Source organism: Perissodus microlepis, chromosome 6 (genome assembly GCF_051167445.1).
Source record: "Perissodus microlepis isolate ML-2025 ecotype Zambia chromosome 6, ASM5116744v1, whole genome shotgun sequence".
Lineage (NCBI taxonomy): Eukaryota > Metazoa > Chordata > Actinopteri > Cichliformes > Cichlidae > Perissodus > Perissodus microlepis.
Window position 1 is genome coordinate 25,707,394 of NC_140466.1, and position 15,217 is coordinate 25,722,610.

Below are 15,217 nucleotides of genomic sequence, written 5' to 3' on the forward strand. Positions count from 1 at the left end.
AGCTCTACCCATTACATCAAAATAATTTAGCCACCCATGATCCTCTCTTTATTCCTTGGATCACTTTTGGTATGTACTGATCACTGCATACATAAAACAACCTGAATACCAGTCGGGTATTTGAAATGGCTCTGAACTGTGGACATAATGAATGTTATTTACTTCACCTGTCGGTGGTTTTAACATTGTGTCTGATTGCCGATCAGTGGAAAGCCTCTTTTGCATTTTTCCAACACTACAGGCATCTGTAAGAGGAAAACAATACTAGAGGATAAAGCAGATTTCATATTATTTCTGCAGTGTTGATTTTATTTTAGCTTATGTGGACTCTACAGCTGTAACAATGCTCCACGTTGAGGAACAAATGCTGTTTCCCCCCGCCACTAGAGAGGTAAATGAATGTCACAGACAGAGCAGTGAAAGCCAGACACCTTTGGCTCTCAAACTGACTAAAAGGATTCCTCAAGGGATTTGAGAGGATTCTGATTTGATAAGCAGGTTAAGAACCAGAAAACTTTGTATAATTAGCACGAGATGGACCAAAGGTGCCTTGAAAACGAGTTAGTAGGACTTAGCACTAAACATGTGTGGTTATTTTTGTCAGTATTTTCCAGTGTCCTATATTTTTTGTGCCCCAAATAACATGCAACGCGCGGAGTTAAGTTTGTGAGTTCTGACACTGCAGCATTTCCACAGCGTGTGTGGATGTTTTTCGTCGCCATCTGTAATGCGATCTGTGAGAGAGTCGCCGTCACTAACAAGGCCATAACATTTCGATTTACTAGAGATAGGAGGAGCTTGACCTTGGTATTTTCTGTGAGGTGCTCTTGGGTGGTTTTTTGATGAGAAGCAGGTGATTGTGACCCACAGGTTAGCCGCTATGAGAGATTGGACTTGTATTCTGATATTGACTGCCAGTGTTTAAGATGTCATGCTGGGATTCATGTTTTCCAAAGGGAGTCGGGGGAATGAAACGAGATGAAAACAGCAGGGAGAGGTGAGGAGTGTCCTGAAGTGGTCGTTACCGAACTACTGCATGGTTGGAATTTTGGGGGACCTACCTGAGATTTCTTACACAGTATTTCAGCAGTATAAAGCACATCCAGTCCCTCAGCAACTTCTAGATTGCATGATACAAAGAAGTTTGGGACAAACACTCCTAAGGTTTCTATATCACTATTGACTAGTAATTTTGGGTCATTGCTAGTATTGCAGGCATTCAGCTAAAGTGACCTACTCTGAAAAGACACAAGTACATTCAAAAACACACAACATGAGTGTATGGGAGCAACATTTGCTTCACAAAATGAGTTTTTTTCCACAAAGATTGTTTGTTTGCAACATCCACTTCCAGTAAAACTGGCACTCCCCCATCAACATTCACTGATCATAATGACAGAGTGAAATTTAGGTCCTATATCTATTTTTTTTTTTATATTTCCCACAAATAAAAGCCCGCAATCTCTCTGTTAACGAAAAAACAAGATTTTACCTAGCCACTGACATGGGTAGACTCCAGCTGGTGTTCAGCTGGCAAGTATAAAGGTTTTCAGATAGTTTAGAAAGGCACACTCCTGTGTAGAGTCTCATGGTGAGCCACGAATAACTCCAAACTCTCATTAGATGTCCATCCATCCTTCCATTTGCTTCCGCTTATCCTTTTTCAGGGTCGCGGGGGGTGCTGAAGCCTATCCCAGCTGTCATAGGGCGAGAGGCGGGGTACACCCTGGACAGGTCGCCAGTCTGTCGCAGGGCCAACACACAGAGACAGACAACCATTCGCACTCACATTCACTCCCGCATTCACACCTATGGGTAATTTAGACTTTTCAATTAACCTATCCCCACAAAGTCTCATTAGTCTCCTTAGATGTCTATAATGAAAGTATTCCACAAACACTGTTACTGAACTATGGCATGATATAGCAATTTGTGAGGTTTCTAGTGTGCTCAGAAGCACACGAGCCTCCAAAATTGTGTGATAGAGCTCATTTGGAACCACCAGAGCGCTTCCTAGAGATCCCTGTGTCATCAAACTCCAGAAAAGAGCTAGGAGTGCCTTGGTGGAAGTGGTGACAAGAGGCCCATCAAGCTTTCTAAAATAGCTTCAGAAGCTGGTTGTCTATAGAGACTGGAGAACATTTCTTAGTCAGGACTTTAAAGGCCCCAGGCCGCCGCAAAAGTTGGTTCACTCGCCCCCGCAGAATTGTCTCAAGGTTGTTTTAGACTTCTGCTGGAAATTTACGTCAATTTACGCAGTAGACAGAAACTTCTTTTATCCCTACTCAGCAACCTTCCACACCATTCAAGTCGTTGTTGTATCAGCCCGACGTGTCGTTACATTTCTCGGTGAGGTGCTCGTCAGGTTAAGTAGAAGGTTGCGGTTAGAGTTAAAATGGGGTTATGGCACAAGTTACAACGTAGATCTGAGGCAGAAGTATAATGACTCAGTATTCTCCTGAACGACAGGTGTTGCCACCTAGACAACAGAAGTCCTGATATAGGAAGAGAAAAATGTCTCTGAGCTTCTGTACTGGAACATCATTAAAACTGTGGAAAAAAACAACATAATTGTACACTTGTGTTTTCAACTTGCCGAAGTGCAACAAAGATTGCGACACATGATGTGATGTCAAAATCAGCGCACAACACCCGTGACAGGCGGCACACGGTGAGCATAAAAACACCCTGAGGATGACCAGAAAGAAAACAGAAAGTTTTGTAAGTTAATGATTCATCACAGCTTGTTTTGGTGTTTTCTTTACAGATTTTAGAGAACTGAGAGAACTCTGAAGAGTTCTGCTCTTCACCCACGACTTCCAATCCTACATCACATGGTGGTGGTGGTAGTATCTGGGTTCGAGATGGGACATGGACACTGGTTGGACGTGAAGGAAGGATGAATGCAGCAAAAGCGCAACAATGAGCTGAAACAAGAAGCATAGACAGCACTGAAGTGGCTTCAGGGCAAGTGTTTGACTGTAGTTGAGTCGGGCAGCCAAAGCCCAGCGTTAAATCAGATCTCCAAGGAAGAATAAAAGCGCCCAAATCCAGTTGAGCAACGCCTGTGGAGATTTAAGAAGACAAAGTTGTACCTCGTGCCTAAGGGACAAAACATTGAATACATGATTTGAACACCTTTGAAAATAGTGAAAATGAGACTTTTTTCTTCTTCTTCTGTGGCTCTCGTATGTATTTGATGAATAAATTGATTCACCTCCCAAGTCGTGCTTCTTTGTGGAACTAGCGCTTCCTTTTCCTGTGTTTTCCAGCAGCCTTTTTCTTTTTTGCGCTTAAAGTTTAAGTGTACCCTTAAATTGGAGTAAATTGTGTTATATTAGAGAGACTTTTATGTAGATTCTTCATAGAAAATAACAACTGCGTGAGGTGCAGCACAAAGTGTTAGAGATCATTTACCTTACTTGACATCAAACCTCTTATGTGCACAGTGTAAAAACCAGTGCTTAAACGATATATTGTGTAGCCTTTAGCCAAACCCTCTCAAGATGGCTGCTAGGGTGCAGACACACAGCTTGGCAGGTCCTGTGCGTTTGCCAAAAAACCCACCTAAAAAACCATCTAAAAACCCCTGGATCTTGACATCAACTTGTCTTTTTGTTTTTATACATTTTTATCTTCTGTGGAGATGGGCCTCCATTTCAGCTGCCTGGGCCTCCATTTCAGCTGCCTGGGTTTCCACCTCGGCTGCCTGGGCCTCCACCTCAGCTGCCTGGGTCTCCACCTCAGCTGCCTGGGTCTCCACCTCAGCTGCCTGGGCCTACATTTCAGCTGCCTGGGCCTCCACCTCAGCTGCCTGGGCCTACACTTCAGCTGCCTGGGCCTACATTTCAGCTAGCTGGGCTTTCACCTCAGCTGCTCGGGCCTCCACCTCGGCTGCCTGGGTTTCCACCTCAGCTGCCTGGGCCTCCACCTCAGCTGCCTGGGTTTCAATCTTGGCTGCCTGGGCCTCCACCTCAGCTGCCTGGGCCTACATTTCAGCTAGCTGGGCTTCCACCTCAGCTGCCTGGGCCTCCACCTCAGCTGCCTGGGACTCCACCTCAGCTGCCTGGTTTTCAATCTTGGCTGCCTGGGCCTCCACCTCAGCTGCCTGGGCCTCCACCTCAGCTGCCTGGGCCTACATTTCAGCTAGCTGGGCTTCCACCTCAGCTGCCTGGGCCTCCACCTCAGCTGCCTGGGACTCCACCTCAGCTGCCTGGGCCTACACCTCAGCTGCCTGGGCTTCCACCTCAGCTGCTCGGACCTCCACCTCGGCTGTCTGGGCCTCCACCTCGGCTGTCTGGGCCTCCACCTCAGCTGCCTTGGCCCCCAACGCGGCTGCCTGGGCCTCCATCTCGGCTGCCTGGGCCCCCACCTGCTGTACCCAAACTACAGTCTCCGGTAAAGGGTTTCTCATCATTAAATGCTCATAGCATTGTCAACAAAAGGACAATAAATCCTGCTATTAAAATTTACAGAGGAACAAAGATCTGCAAGACATTTAATCAGGCTAAAGTAATCTGGGACACTAAAAATAAACCAAAGGGGCTTCTATGTGGACACATTAACATTCGCAGTATGTTACCAAAGCATGAGCAACTGGAACATATTCTAAGCAATTCCAATATTTCTATTTTGGGTATCTCTGAATCTTGGCTCACAAGTTCTTCTCCTGAGTCTGCGGTTGTCTTTCCAGAGTACACAGTATTCAGAAGGGATAGAATTGGAACAAGAGGAGGAGGAATACTTGTGTATGTAAAAAAAACACCTGGATTGCTCTTTACTTAGTTCACCAATAGATGTCGAAATAGAACATATTTCTGTTAAAATCACTCTTTCCCCAGAAATGTCATTTACGTTGATCTGTTTATATCGCCCTCCTTCCGCAAAGAATATTTTTTATGAACAACTACAGATATTACTTAAATATCATGCTATAAATAATAAGTCTAATGAAATAATTGTAATGGGAGATTTTAATGTCAACTGGGACTGTGAAAAGTACAGAAAAACACTCAAGGACATAATGGAGACTTTGAACTTTACTCAACACATTGAACAACCCACAAGAATAACAAGACACTCTAAAACTAAAATAGATCTGGTTTTCAGTAATAAGCCCGAGCGAATTATTAAATCTTATAATTTTATCACTGGTATTTCAGACCACAATTTTATATTATTTTCTAGAAAACTTATAAAATCACGGGTTAAGAATGACTTTCAAAGTTCATCTAATAGGAGATCCTTTTATGAATTCATACCAAGAAGTCAGCGACAAAATGTAGCAGAAGCATTAGCATCAGTTAACTGGGAGCCTTTATTGTGTAGTGATGATCCACAATTCTGCAGCAGTCACTTCACTGACATTGTTAAGGATGTTATATCAACATACTCCATTAGAGGTCGACAAAAAATAAAGACAACATCTAATTTGCCCTGGTTAAACAAAGAGTGCAAGAATTTAATGAAAACAAGAGATCAATTACTAAAGCAGTTCCTGAAAACAGGTCTAACTCTGGATAGACAGAGATTTACTTCAATGCGGAACAAAGTAACAAGAAGTTTGAGACAGGCCAAAGCAAATTTTTTTATAAATATAATTGAAAGAGCCAAAGGTAATGGTAAAATTATCTGGCAACACTTAAATAAATTACTAGGCCGTCATTCAAACAAAAGTAAAAATACAATTGAACTTTATGTAAATAACTCTATTGTTAGAGAGCCTCTATCTATTGCCAGTAATTTAAACACTTTCTTTATTTCATCTGTTAAGGAGATCAGTCAGAGCTTTGACTCAGTCGTATGCTCTGATAATGTGAATGATGCTGGTCAAAATTTGTTCACCATCACTCATATTTCAGACACTGAAGTTGCTAAACTAATTACAGGTTTAAAACAATCAAAAGCACTTGATGTATATGGTATTAACACAAATTTCCTTCGAACATTCCATTGTTCCAACAGATTGGAAAATTGCTGCAGTTACACCAATTTTCAAAGCAGGTGTGAAGACTGACATGGCTAATTATCGCCCCATAAGCATACTCCCGGTCGTATCTAAAATAGCTGAGAAGTGGGTGGTTAAACTCCTCACTGCTCACCTAGAAAACACCCAACCCTCATTACATCCATTGCAGTTTGGCTTTCGGGCACATCACTCCACAGATACTGCCCTGTGTATGTTAGTGGAGAACTTGAAGAGCTTGCTGGACAAGAGTCCCTGTGTTGGAGCTGTATTTTTAGATCTGAAGAAGGCTTTCGACTCTGTAAACCATCAGATATTGTTGTCCAGATTGACTCAGTTTAATATCTCCAGTCAGGCTCTTCAGTGGTTTGCCTCATATCTCTCACACAGGAAACAGTGTGTGGTGTTGGATGGGGTTAAATCTCCATATTTAGACTGTGATACAGGGGTTCCTCAAGGATCTGTTCTTGGGCCCTTATTGTTCTCTCTTTTTATCAATAACTTACCTGAAGTCTGTCCAAATATATTTGCTCAAATGTATGCGGATGATGCAGTTATATATACGCAAGCAAATAGTGTCCAGCAGGTGGCAAAAGATCTTACAGCTGCTTTAGCATTAATGCATAGCTGGCTGGAGGACTCATGCCTAATGTTGAACACCTCAAAAACTGTCTGTATGTATTTTTCAAAACGCCCCTTAAACTTGAAGCAGTCAAACATATTCCTGGATGGAGTAGAGCTTGAATTAGCTCCAGAATTTAAATATCTTGGGGTCATTCTAGACCCAACATTATCCTTCAAGAGTCACATAAATAAAGTGTCCCAGGTACTTAAATTTAATAATCGAAATTTTAATCATATACGTAATAATTTAAATATGAATGTTGCAAAAACTTATTTTTACTCAATGATCATCTCTCATATGGACTATTGTTTGACGTCCTGGTCACTTGCTTGTCCAACAACACTTAAAACTATTGAAAACATTTATAAAAGAAGTTTAAAACTACTTGACAAAAAACCGACTTCCCACCACCACTGTTATGTGTTAAAAAAACATAAATTACTGAACTTCAATAACTTAGTGAAACTTAAGAGTGTGTTTAATATATAAAGTCTTACACTCCCTTGCTCCACCACCACTAAAGCAGTTCATTAGGCATAAAGAAAGCTCAGACAGGACCACTCGAGCTACAATCCGAGGAGACTTGTTTATACCCCACAGACGGACAGCATTTGGGCAGAACGTCCTCTCTGTTAAGGGTGGCCATCTGTGGAACAGTCTTCCTCAACCCATTAGAGAATGCTCTACACTCAATTTGTTTAAGGCAAAGGTTAAAAACTGGTTATGGACAAATCAAGTGTGTGATCATGTATGAGTTGTATAGTTTTAATGTTTTATTTGGGAACAGAATGGTGTGTATGTGTAAGTTTGGTGATGGAGTTTTTATTATGAATGAATGATGAATTTTTATGAATTATTATGTCTATTTTTTTATGTTTAAGGACAACAGATGGAAATTAGCCTTTGGCTATAATCTGGCATGTTTACATTCATGTAATTTTTTTTTTTTTTACATTTATGTTCATTAACATGCACTGTCCTAAATAAATAAATAAAAAAACCTTTCATATATGTCTGTGCAGTCGCTTGGTGAAAGGATCACTTAAATGTCAGATGTTTGTACGTGAAAAAAAGAAAGAAAAAACTGTGGCACCTAAAGAGCAGAGACATTTTTTGTCCTGTGCTCAAATTAGCAGAAAAAATAAAAAGCCACGGGTGTAACGCATAATAGCTGAAGCATACGCCATGAGAATAGTTTGTGTTTAAGGGGAAACACTGAAGACAACAGCAGGGCAGGGAGCACAGGCACTGGGATGGGAAAAAACAAAACGTATCTATTCTAACTTTGCCGCACGCACATGTACACACTTCTATTCCCACATCTCGCCTCTTCTTTTTTTCCTCATGTTCCAAAATAGTAATTAGTACAGAATCAAACTGGCGCCCGAACACAAAACCACAGAAACATGGAATCCGAGGCTTTTGGGGGCAGCTGCCTTTTCAACAGCAAGCATATGGCAGACACCCCTTTTTGTCATGCTACACACTCGGCTGAGGATTGCTCCTGCCCACCCTCCTTTCCCATCCCCTCGCTTCGTCTGCTTTTCATCAAATTAGCTTAGAATAGTTTCCCGTTGTAACTTTTCACTTGGACCAAATATGTCAAAATCAGTCAGCGGTGAGTATGTGGTGGGAGTGTGTTAGCAGAAGATGGGCAGGTATCGGTTTTATTGGCGCGTGGCACCCGGCAAGACTGCTGAGCCGACACCGTTTTGGAGATCAAGAAAGATGCTCCTGCTCTCTTTCTCTTTCTCTCTCCCTCTCTCTCACACACACAAACACACACGCACACACACACACGCGCGCACACACACACACACACACACACACTTTATTTTTTTCATTCCCCTTGGCCTCTATGATCGGGGAATGTTAATGAGTGGAGCCAGCCTTCAAACTGAGCTCTGTGCCATATGGACTGGCTGCAGGAGTGGCACTAATCCTACTGACGAATTTAACTCAGAAACACATGCACGTGCCACACACACACACACACACACACACACACACGCACACTTGCAGCCACATGTAGTTAGATCTAAAATCAAAAGAAGTATTGGACTACTTGACGTTTGTCCAAATACCAATATGGGTTTGTTAACATTAAACACTGGTTTACAGTAAGGTTTTCTTATAATAGCCAGCATACAGTCTGCAGTATATGTGAGCAGTGTTTTGTGCTTTCAGTTTGAAACTTCACATACACATATGCACACATCAATAATCAAGAGAAAAGTTTGCAATGTAAACTCACGTAACTTTTTAGGGTTAGTGAACTTCGAATCAAAGTGAATGTGGGCTTTTTCATGAAAGGCAGAAAGCATGTCCTGTATAAATAATAGAAATTTGCGCACAACATTCGAATTTTTAAGTCCTTAGTTTCTTTTTTAGCGCATCTCCTCCTCGTCTTTCTTCTCCTTCCCAGTTTCTCTGTCAAAGACTTTACGGCTTGGCGGGAGGTAGGTTTCGCCTTTAGCGGAAGCCAAACGCACACACTCCAAACACTTGTTCACACTGAGCCTTTGTGTGACTCACTCGGCATGACGTCTGCAGACCTTAATGTGTTGTTTCCATTGTGATCTAGCTCTCATGTATAGTCAAGAGGTTCTTTAGTAGAAATCTCAAATTGCTGCTTAAAAAAGACTGCGGGGAGAAGACGTATATTTTATCATTGTATGTATCATATATTTTTATTCCCTATGTTTGCTTGGATTGCACTTGTGTGCTTGTATAAATCCATGTTTTCTTAACAGATTTGACACACTAGATCTTGTATGCTAGATACTCAAATTTTAAAACACTGCAACAGCTGATGTCAAGAAATTGAAACGAACAGCTTTTTCATGTTAACAGTTCCCCCGAGACCACTGAAAATTCATGAAAGCTTGAGGCTTATTCATCTATCTGAGAAACATGCATGCGGTTTGTCTAATTAATTCAGTAGACCTGGAAAAAAATGTTTAAAAGATGTATAATTAGGAATTTCACCCCAAATAATTGAACATTACAATATATTTACAAAGGTAAGGCAGGCATAGCTGCACAAAAACCGTGTGGGGTGTAGCTATGCCAAGACTTCATAACATCAAAACATGGAGTACATTCAGCTATCACTGCTAAAAAGCCAACACCACTAGGGCTGGGCTATATCATACAGTTCACGGTAATACCAGTGTAATTTTGGGCAACGATAGGAAAATGAAATATCGCGATAGAATATGGGTAAAATGCGCGTGCGCAGTGCCTTTGTTTACATACGCACATGGCGGCGACGCAGAATGAGAAGAGCGAAAGTGGATCGTTGAATGAAACGGATGAACCAGAATTGGTTTGTAAAAATGCTGCAACTTCAGTGATGTGGAACTGGTTTAGCTTTCGTCCGTCAGATACACAACAAAGCACTATTTTTGGTAGCGCATGCTAGCGGGCCGTCGTTATTACCGTGTTGTTTGGAAAATACGGCACACTTAAAATCAATCCCTTGATTTTTCTGAAAATCAACAGTGCCCCTTATCCGTGTGCCTTATGTATGAATTCTGGTTGTGTTTACTGACCTCGAAACAATTTTATGTACACGGTGCTCGAAAATCTGTCAAATGTTTTAGTACGACTTTGCTAAGCTACGAACCCTTGATGGATTGTCGGAGCATTACGGCTATCGTAGGCAGGAGCCTCGCGGAGTGATACGTACTGTTCTTCAACATAATATTACCGTATTGTGTGTGTATAACCTCTTTTTAAGTTTTGTAGATATTATACATGGTTATGCTGAGGATATGTCGTCCAATTTCCACTGGAAATGCCTTTTGGTTAAACTGTCAGCAAGGAATTTGCACTGTTATGTTTTTATATAACTTTAATGCACATAAAAAACAGCTGCTTGTTTAAGTGAAAATACATTGATGGGGTTTTTTGCACTAATAAAGTTGTAAAGCATTTTGTCTAGTGTCAATTATATCGTCAATTATATCGTTATCGCAAATTTTCAAATGTATATCGTGATAAATATTTTTGGTCATATCGCCCTGCTCTAAACACCACACCCCATTTTTCACTGTAAACACAGAAGACTCTCTATTGAACCCAGGAGCACTTCATGTGCATTTTGTCTTTATACAGACTTTATTTAGCGAACAGAGAACGCTCTGCATTGTTACCGAGATATTACAGGTAATTTGTGTATTATCAGAAAAGGATTGCATATAATCGTCAACAACAAACCGAGCAGAATGACTCTGTCTTATTGTTTTTTTATTGCTGTCTTGTCAGCAATAAAGTTGCTGCTGAAGACAACAACCGGCATGAATGGTTGCAGACTTCAAACCAACCATTTCCAAGGCGACAAAGATACAAATTCAATGCCCAGAGGCACATTATTTTTGGTAGTGCGGTGGTCTCCATCAACTGTTTTCTCCATCAACTAAAGAAATAAAATTACTTTATTTTTTAAATCTAATGAAGAATTATCTGGAACTTTTAAAAAGTATACAGGCAGTTTGTTGATCTTTAAACGCATTAGTTCAAATTCTTCGTTCATTATGTGCAGGGTTGCGTACATACAGTAGATCAGACTGTGTCATGTTTTATTAAAATTCCCCTTCGTATTAACCAGTGTTTATCAAGCACATAGTGGGAAAAGGCATCCACAGTTGAGTAAAATGAAAACAGAGTGAAATACATGCTAATGCAATCAGCACAAGTAAAGTTTAAAGCTGATCATTAGAGACTACTGCTGCTGTTGCCAGTTGAAACAAATGTGCTGAGCTCTAATCAAGCATTCATCCTGATGTAACAGGTTACACACAGCTGGGGAATACACTGCAACATTTCTGCAAGTCAAATTTCTAAAAACTGCAAAAATATGCAAAACTGTGAGCAAGGATTTTCCCCTTTGAGATTCCATAATTAATTCTACTTTTCTCATTTCTGTTTTAAGTTGTCAAGATATTTTGTCACTTAATTACACAGCAAGGCTATTTTTTTGTACACTTCCTGATTTTTAAATGCATGTCACTGCAGCTGCACAGGTCTGGCTTCTTTCTTGTATTTTGGTTGTGATTTTTACTCTTTGGGGAGAATTCACAGATCTCCGTGGTAAGGGCAGCTCTCACAAACCAGCTGCTGACACTGGAGAAGACCTTTTGCAGTAGCATCACGTCATGTTACATTGTGCAATTTTAATTTGATGAGGCATCGTCTCTATGCTGCTTTTCAGTCCATACACATTTTAGCTGTGCTATGGATCTCGGGTGACACTGTCAGTCCGTCTTTCAGTTGGCGGGTCCACTGATTTGGTCGTGACTTTTCCTAAACTTTTCTTCCAGCTCCACGGCTGCATAGAGTTTTCATACATCCTGAAATGTATTCCAACATCTACTGAAGAGATTTCCCAAAATTAGTAAATTCCTTGATCCTCAAAAATGAACCCTGGTTACATTTGATCCTCTCACCTTTTCTCTGTACCACCATCAGGTCTACATTTGTTATGATGAGTGAAATATCTCAACAAATATTGGATGAATTGCCATTAAAATTTCTTAGTCTTTTTAATGCTTTAATACCCGTATAACCAATTCCATCCATACATACATGCTACTTATTCAGGTCCAGTTCACAGGGGCAGGGTCCTAAACACAAATGTCCAGACCTCCCTCACCATAGCCACCTCCTTCCCAAACCAGCTGAGCGATGTGGTCTATACAGGATGTCCTGCATCTGTCCCGGGGCTTCATCTAACCTACATGATTCCCAGCCGATGCAGACGCTCAGACAGTCTCAGATCCATTCTCCCTTCATTTGTGGACAAGACCCCAGGACACCTAAACTCCTCCACTTCGGGCAGCAGCTTTTTCCTGACCTAGAGTGAAAAATTTCAGACTGAGAACCGTGGTCTCAGAATTTAGGTGCTAATACTCATCCTAACAATTCACATTTACTGATATTTGCTATTTATTCTTTATTATTTAACTGTTAGCATGCTTTTAAATCACTGAACTGTTTCTCAAAAATGTGTACTTCCATATTTACACTTTCTGCTTTGAGTCAATTTGTCTACAAACAAAAATGGCTCATTGTGACAAGAAAGTGAGTGCTGAACTTTGTGAAAATCTCAGCCTTAACGGTCACCATTTTGGCTGCATAGTTTCGAAGCAGGGACTGCAACTGTGTACAAAATGTGCCACTGTAAAGTCTGTGGATGTAGCATGCTCCTTTTATTTCCTGGTGGCAGGAAAAAGTAAGCTGATGAAAAAATTCATTTGAATTGTGTTTCAGTGCAAATACAGAGTCAAAGGTGGCAAAGGTGGAGCTGATTTGTCCTTTTTATTTGCTTCTTTTATTTAGACTAATCGGGCCTAACCTTCACCTGACCGTGGTGATAGCACTTATATTATATCAGCTGGCATTGGCCCAAGATATACAAGCTTGCATTAAATTATTTATTGTCAGATTTATCGTCAGTATCCTCACTCAAAACCCTGACACGTACCTTGTTTATGTCACGGCTGCTCCTCCACTGCAGCCTTTACCTCTTCTGATTTTTCCTCTGTGTCTACACACCCCAGAGGGTCTTTATTTTTCAGCTGATTCCCTCTGGTGGCTTTTACTGCATGTTAGCTTTTCTGTGCTGTGTATCTGTATTGTCATTCAGTACTGCCATAGCTGGTAGGTCCTCCAGGAATGTAAGTCGACTGTCTTTGTTTGCTGTGTTTCTTCTGTCGGTGCTACTACAGCAGATTAAGAATATTAGTAATGCATCTTGCAGAAATGTGAAGGCTTGTGTAGAAGTTTGGTATAGGTGGCGATATATAAGCACTGCATGCTCAAAGTAGTTGCGGGGTAGTCACCTGTGCAATCAGCAACATCAAAAAGCCCAGCGTGCAGAGAAACCCGGCGACAGGCCCGCAAGGAGCTCGGCTGCAGTTTAGCAGATGTGGGTAGATCAAGGTAAAGTTCCCGGAGCGCACTTCTGTTTACAACGCTTCCCAAACATGATCACTATCTGTAGTTCCATCAAGCACGTGATCCAGGTCACCTGGATGATGGTGCATGATGCGCAAACACATGCTGATGCTTCCCAGAACATCCCTAACAGAGTATGTATGTCTCCGTCTGCTGGTTTCCTATCGATTATTTATCTATTTTGCACAATTCCTTAGTCTCGGTTAAGCCTGCAAATATGATAAGCACAAAATTTGAGTGGCTGGTTCACTTGAAATTGCTTTTTGTTGTATATCCGTCCCAATCCTAAATATGTTTTATTTTTACTATTAAAGAAGACTAGAAAATACATACATTTGCAATACAAGATTAAGCATTTTAACTTAAAGCTTAAACAAACAAGTTTAATTTAATAATACGGTTATTAACCAAAATGCATTGTTTGTACCCTTAACCCCTAGCAGCAAAATTTGTTTATCAGCTTGCAGTTGCCATTTTCCCCCATGGAGAGTCGTTGATAGGATACTGCATAAATATCTACTGAGAGAAAAACGAAACTCAGTCTACAAGAAACAGATAGAATTTTTAATCTTCACATTTATTCAATATTTGTTGTCTAATGAATTTATCAAGCACTCTCCACTAAGTTATATATACATACATACATATATATCTATATCTATATACATAGATATAGATATATGTATATATACATACATATATATCTATATCTATATATACATGTACATATATGGACAGCACCAGGCCCTGACATGGTTCACGCCTACTGGCTGAAGAAGCTGACTGCACTCCACGAGCGCCTGGCAGCACAAATGAACCAGCTGCTAGTTGACGAGAGACACCCGGAATGGCTAACCGAAGGCTGGACAGTCCTGATCCTCAAGGTCCCCCAGAAGGGACCGGTCCCCTCCAACTACCGACCAATAACCTGCCTCAGCACCACGTGGAAGCTCCTGTCAGGCATCATAGCGGCTAAGATGAACAGGCACATGGGTCAATACATGAGCGGGGCACAGAAAGGGATGGGCAAGAATACCAGAGGCGCGAAACACCAGCTACTGGCAAGCAGCTGGCCGAGACTGCAGGACCAGACTGACCAACCTGTGCACTACCTGGATTGATTACAAGAAGGCCTATGACTCAATGCCCCACACCTGGATCCTGGAAGGTCTAGAACTATATAAGATCAACAGGACCCTGAGAGCCTTCATCAGGAACTCAATGGGGATGTGGTGGACAACACCGGAGGCCAACCTCAAGCCCATAGCACAAGTCACCATCAAGTGCGGGATCTACCAAGGAGATGCTCTGTCCCCACTGCTGTTCTGCATAGGCTTCAACCCCCTCAGTGAGATAATTGACAAGACTGGCTACGGATACCGACTACGGAATGGAGCAGTTGTCAGCCACCTCCAGTACATGGATGACATCAAGTTGTATGCCAAGAGTGAACGAGACCGATTCACTGATCCACACCACCAGGATATACAGCAATGACATCGGAATGTCATTCGGGCTGGAGAAGTGTAGTCGGATGGTAACAAAGAGAGGGAAGGTAGTCAGAACGGAGGGGATCGAACTACCAGAAGGCAACATTGCAGACATAGAGGACAGTTACAAGTACCTGGGGATCCCGCAGGCGAATGGGAACCATGAAGAGGCTGCTA